Here is a 6,299-nt window from a genome sequence, read left to right on the forward strand (position 1 = left end):
AGATCATAATAGAGTGGGCCCACCTTAGCTTTCTCTACCCGTTAACATACAATCTTTCTTGGCGAATGAACACTCACTATAATACATAAATAATTATTATTTGTGTATGTATTATGTAAAATAATGGATTATATATTTGATGATAATAATTTGATAGAGAAGAAAAAGATAAAAGAGAGAGATACTTCATGGAATTCATTGGCATTGTATGGATAAGGATTGATGATTGGTTAATGTCGAGGACTTGAAGGTGAGATCAAGTTTACTTCTTCAATGTCTTTGTCTTTTGCAAAGTCAATAGAGGTGGAAACCATAAAACGAATCATGTTTCTAACCAAAGGTTGATCTTCTACATCTTCAACTTCATCTGGAATCAATGAGCTGCTCCCCACATCCAACCTATTTTACATTTCCATACTTTTATCATAACTACATTCCAATATGTTCCAAATAAACTATTTGTGGGTCCCAACATCATACTCCATTCCATTCCATTTTCAATTACTACATACCACACACTAGTTTAGAAACTTCTTACTTACCTTCCATTTGATGCTGCCAATGTGTGCACTTATTCCACCTTAAACTTAGAACCTCTTGGTTCTAATGGTCCCACTTTAGATCCTAGCCGGCGTAAGGCTTATTCTTGCTCAGCAATATGCAAAATATGAAAGAAAGAACATAAAATGAGATTAAAGAAAAACCTTTAAAGATAGGGAAACTGCTTGTGCTAGTTCAGGATCCTCCAATTGCCTTAGATTAGTTACAACAAATTCCCTTTGACCATATGGGAATCATGTTTAGAAGCCTCAATTGCAGCTCGAATCATCTCTTCTTCAATTCCATGATCGGGGGAATCACTGATTCTAGGAGCACTTGCTGTCAAACGAGTGTTTAAACCTACACATGATGGAAGAGAAGTTGGAAAGTCATCATCATCAATTATCACATGTGCACATGTTTCTGGGACATTTTTTGTTGTTGTTTATGTGACATCTTCGATTCATGGAGCAATCCAGAATGATCTGATTTTATACTTGGCCCATCCTCGACCTCAATTGGAATCTGCCTCACTTCTCTTGGATGAGACAGAAATGGTTCACTGCCCCTAAACCCTGGCCCACTATTAAATATACTTCTTGTGAAGTTTACATCAAGAAGAGAGAATGGGTTGATGTTGATATCTCTAGCATAAGGAAATAAAGAGAGAGGAGGTCTATTATGAGGTGGAAGAGTTGGATCACCTATGTCCATGAAATCCTCAAGTGGAGCAGTAATGGAGGTTGCCTGTCTTCTATAACAACATAAGTAAAATATGTGTCAGAAAGTAAGATGGAAGTTGTGAACTTATTAAATTGTGAAGAGAACTAACATGCTTCTATCTCTTTGTATTAAATGTGCATTAACAACTACATTGAGATCTCCACCATATTCCTGATAGAAATATAGATAGCAAATATTTTAGTAAACTTTGAAATTTACAAACTTAAATCCAAGAAAACATGAAGAAAAAAAATACTCAAAGCAACGAATCCTCACCAGAGCAAATTCAAAATTAGACCATTTTGAGATAATCTCACTTGTTGACATTTTTGATGCCAAACAAGTTACTTACAAATAGGTTCCAACAAAAAATCATTACCTTGATTGAACTTCGTAACAAGTAATGTTCGGAGATTTGATATGCAAGAAAACCCTACCACGTTTGTGTATATAAGTACTAATTTTGAAATCAACCCTAGCCCGTTCTACGATAACATAGTAAATCAAAATTGCATCTGTATGGAATTAGTTTATTCGAATGAAACCAAATATTAGGGAATAGTTAAAAACTAACACCTACATTCTATTCTAATATAAAAAATAAAGCTCAAGATAACATATAAGCACGAATTAACACTATTAATATGAACCAGAATAAATCAAATAAACAATAACAATTAATCAAGAAGGAAGAGGAAAACAAAAACTATATGCTCAATGGCGCGATTTAGATTTAGATTTAGTGTAATTACCATGAGTTTCTATATAGCAACCGATTCAGATGAACCGGTGATGCCCATGAATGTATTGATTGCTTCTTGATTAGGTGTCACCATCAACGACGGAATTTTGCAAAACAAGTTATTCTTTAGCAATGTGATGCAAGGTGAGGTAATGAGATCGTTGATGGTTGTAGATTCCAAGGAGAAGTGAGAGCGTTTTCTTTTTTGAAATAACCCTAGCTAGAATGTTCCTGCATTTTTGTTGAATTTATTACTAATATTTTAAGTTCGAGGCGCACGTTTGAAAAAATTATAAAGCAACATTTCAAGAGGACACCTGTTTAAGATAAGAGCCCTCCGTGTTATTTTTTTATTAGACACTAGTTTTAGGGCACACACACAAATGCGTGTCCTCTATCCTTCAAATTTTGGAAACCTGACATTATTTTTAGGACACACAAAAAACGTGTATCGTAAATTAGTGTGTGTCATTGTTCGTGTGTCATTAAAGGACTATTTTCTTGTAGTGAAAGTTTCCAACTTTATCCATTAAGTCATCCTATTAAGAAATATCTCAAGTTCTAAGCTCTTAATAACAACACCAAGTCATGGGTTCGCTCAATAAGTCATGCAAGCCAACTTTCCAACCAACCCCAAGGTCGAGAAACTAACAAATGCACTTAATGGTTTTGGATTTCACTCAAAGTCCAAGAGCAAGAAGATTTGGGACCAAAAGCTCATAAAATGACCTAAAACTAGATCTAGAGAAATAATAAGCAAAGTGGAGACTATATACCTCCAATGAGTTAGATATGAGATGAAGATGATGGATCTAAGCTGAAACCATACTCACAAGCAACACCAAGAGCTCATTCTTCCTTCAACCTTCACACGAATGGAGTTCAAGCACTAAAAAACAAATGGAGGGTAGGGTTTGGATGAGGATTCATTTTCAGAGGGTGGAGGCTGCTAAGTAAGGCAACCCTAGGAGTTGGTTTACTTAAATAAGGCATCAACCCCAAGATTAGGTTTTTAGGCCCAAACGGCTGCCACGCTATGGTGAACATAACGCCATGCAATGGCCAATCGTGGATGAATGTTTCTTATCAATCGAGTGTCACGCCATAACACTCCTAATACCACACCATGGCTAGGCTAAATAAACAAAAATAAATAGCTAAAACCAATAAATTAATACATGTAAACAGGATGTTACACTAAGAAAATGTATGTTATTCTGGCCTTAGTGGTAATAAAAAATCAAGCCCGACTAAGATAAATTTATAAACTAAGCTCAATGGAGTGTCTGACTTTAATCAAAAGATTGAGGGGAAAGATAATGTAAAGGATCGACAAAAGTATCGCACCTATCGTTAAGAAATGCCACCTAAAATGACGTAATTGTACCACATTAGAACTGTAACGCCCCGAAACTTGCAGGTATATCTTGAAAGCCCTTCTTCCTTTATTAGTTGTCATTGTTGGTGCCTGGAGTTGGTGGTGTTGGGTCACGAGAAGTATAAGCATTAAAGGTGCAACTTTGGGACTAGAAGTGGTACACTAGGCGTACATAAGGGTACGTTAAGCATACTAGGCATGCCCTAGTACGCTGGGCACTCATGTACGTTGGGCATACTTATGTCCGATGAAAACCCTAATATCCGGTGTTGAGGACTATATAAACACCCTTATGGCTCATTCCTTTGCTCATTCTCAGCCTCCATCCCTCAGAAAACGTCCCAAACCCTAGAGTGTGTGAAGAAGTGTGATTTAGTGTGCAGTTTGGACCTTGGAAGTGAAGACATTGCTCCAAGGAGCTAGAAGAGTAGAGCAAGGCGATATATCTGAAGTTGTGTTGTGCCATTAAAGCTCCAGAAGGTAAAAAGATTGAAACTTTGTGCTTGCTTGTTTATAGATCTAGACATTTAACCTTATGGGTTCTTATTGTCCCAAGAGTCCCAAGAAGATGCATGTGATGTCTTAGATGATATAAGTTGTCCTTTCAGACCTTAGGAGAGGTCCTAAGTGATAAAAATCAGTGCCCAAAGGCTAGACTTGTCCCATGCATGAAGTAAGAAGATCTTAATGGGTTAAGACCATGAGTTAAGGACTTTCTGGACGTTCAAAGTGATAAAGTCCTGAACTTTATGGTCCCAAGGCGTATTTGGTCGATGGGTCTGGGATATGGGCTTAAGTGCTTAAGCCATTAAGCACTTATTAGGATTTTGGTAAAATCCTGTGTACGTCCGGCGTAAGTTCTGTATGCCCAGCATACAGGGTCAGCTATCCCGATGGCAGTCAGCATAAAACGGCATCACGCCCAGCGTAACCAGGAAGGTACGCCCCTGATACGCTCTCTATTTGGGCTCTTGTCAAATGGGCTTAGGGTTTGTGGGATAAATTGATTTGGGCCTTGTTGGACTCGAAAAATAACATAATTTGGGCCAGGTTATGTTAGTGGATCATGGAGATAGGCCCAATAAGAAGGTTGGGCCCAATTTGGTAAATTGGGCCAATAAAGGACTTTAGTGTATGGACCTTCAAGATAAGGACTTGGTGTTGGGCCTTGGCACAATAAAAAGGAATGGACTTTATGAATTATATGGACACTTAGTCAAGGGAGTAATGTCGGGTAATAACCTAGTATTTATTATGTGTCAGCTCGGGATTTCCCGTGAGGCAGCGGTTAGAAGTTTAGCATTTCGGCACTGCTAGTCAGGTGAGTTTTCCTCACTATACTCAAGGGTCTAAGGCACCAAGGCCGACCCTTTGAATTGTTATTGGTTATGTTATGCTAGTATGATCTGTTAGATCAGTATCCTAGATGGTAGGATGATAGTACGTGGTATGTGGTATGACCTGTTAGTTAGATATCCTAGAGGGTAGGATAATATTATATGTTATGTGGTATATCTGTTTGTTGTCTATGGATTGTTATGTGATTATCTGTTACATGTGCACATGTTTTTTTATTGGTTGAGGCTTATCTGCTTTGTGCGGAAGTCAATAAACCTGTGCATTCCAACCTGTTAGTTGTCGGCCTGGAGTATTCCATCTCGAGGATGACTAGACTCATAGTATATTGGCATTCCAACTGAAAGGCAGAGGGCCTGGGGTATTCCATCCCAAGGATGATTGGACCCATAGTATATTGGCATTCCAACCGGAAGGTTGAGGGCCTGGGGTATTCCAACCTGATGGTTGATTGGACCCATACTTTGTTGTTTATGGTTATATTTGTATTGTGTGAGTATGGGTATTTTGGGGGAACTCACTAAGATTTCGGGCTTACAATTTCAGTTTATTGTTTCAGGTACATCAGGGGATCGTGGCAAGACAAATGCATGATCGTACAACTCCTCACATTTTGTTTAGATTTCTGGGAAACTCTTATAAAGACTATTTTGAAAAAAAAAATTGTAATAACTCTCGGATTTAAATGTTTTGAAAAGTTTAAAATTTGGTTTAAATTTGATGGGTGTTACAAGAAAAGGAAAGAAGATGTATCCTAGATGTTAGGTGTTAAATCGTACAGACAATATTCTAGTTCATTTTAAATCCTTTGAAGGTCATTAGAATATGGCCATTCAGTCAGTTGTTGTGGGGTGATTGTATGTCAACCTCCCACAACCCAAGGAGGAAGGATCAAGCTATTAGTATGAAAAGGATAAGATAGATAAGTTATGCATTGGGCATTAGATTCACGGATGTAAAGGTTTAGTACTCTAGGATATTTTGCAATAAAAGGTCACCAAAATGAGTAGTAACATGTCTTCTTTACAGAATTTTGACTCCACATCATTAAGCAGAGAACTTTGGTATTTGTATTAAGAATGCATCCCTACATGATTGGATTGCCGTTGAGATCTCAAAAACCTTACTAGATTAATTGGCCGATATCATTAAACGGGTGACATATAGATTGATCGTCAGGGTTAAGGAGCGGATTTTTTCCATTCGAACTACTGTTAAAATCATAAGGACCGCTCAAGAAGGAGAGCTCGAAAAGAGGAAGCAAGCGCAATAACCAACTCTGCCAGCAGTAGCCAAAAGATTTATGCATGCCAACTCAAGGCCTGAAGGACAGAGGGGCCCTCAGTATAGAAAGTGTAGGAAGTATCAAAAGGGAGCTTGTTGTGCTTTGGTATGCTTCAGGTGCTGCAGGGAGGGAGATTATAGACAAGAATGTAAGCAAGAAACACAGGGGTGCACGTTTGTTTCCACTACAACTAGAAGTCCAGATCAAGGCTAATTGTCCACTTCTAAAACCAACAAGTGCAATGCAGACTCCATCACCTGCAACTTTTAGTATAA

At 38.0% G+C, this 6,299-nt stretch overlaps 1 pseudogene; it reads right to left on the reverse strand.

The window, feature by feature from the left end:
* Window positions 1-230: 230 nt before the first annotated feature.
* LOC145089911 (plant UBX domain-containing protein 8-like) lies at window positions 231-2,099 on the reverse strand (annotated as a pseudogene).
* Window positions 2,100-6,299: the final 4,200 nt, after the last annotated feature.

This window comes from Lactuca serriola, chromosome 2 (genome assembly GCF_051521515.1).
Source record: "Lactuca serriola cultivar US96UC23 chromosome 2, Lser_US96UC23_V15, whole genome shotgun sequence".
Lineage (NCBI taxonomy): Eukaryota > Viridiplantae > Streptophyta > Magnoliopsida > Asterales > Asteraceae > Lactuca > Lactuca serriola.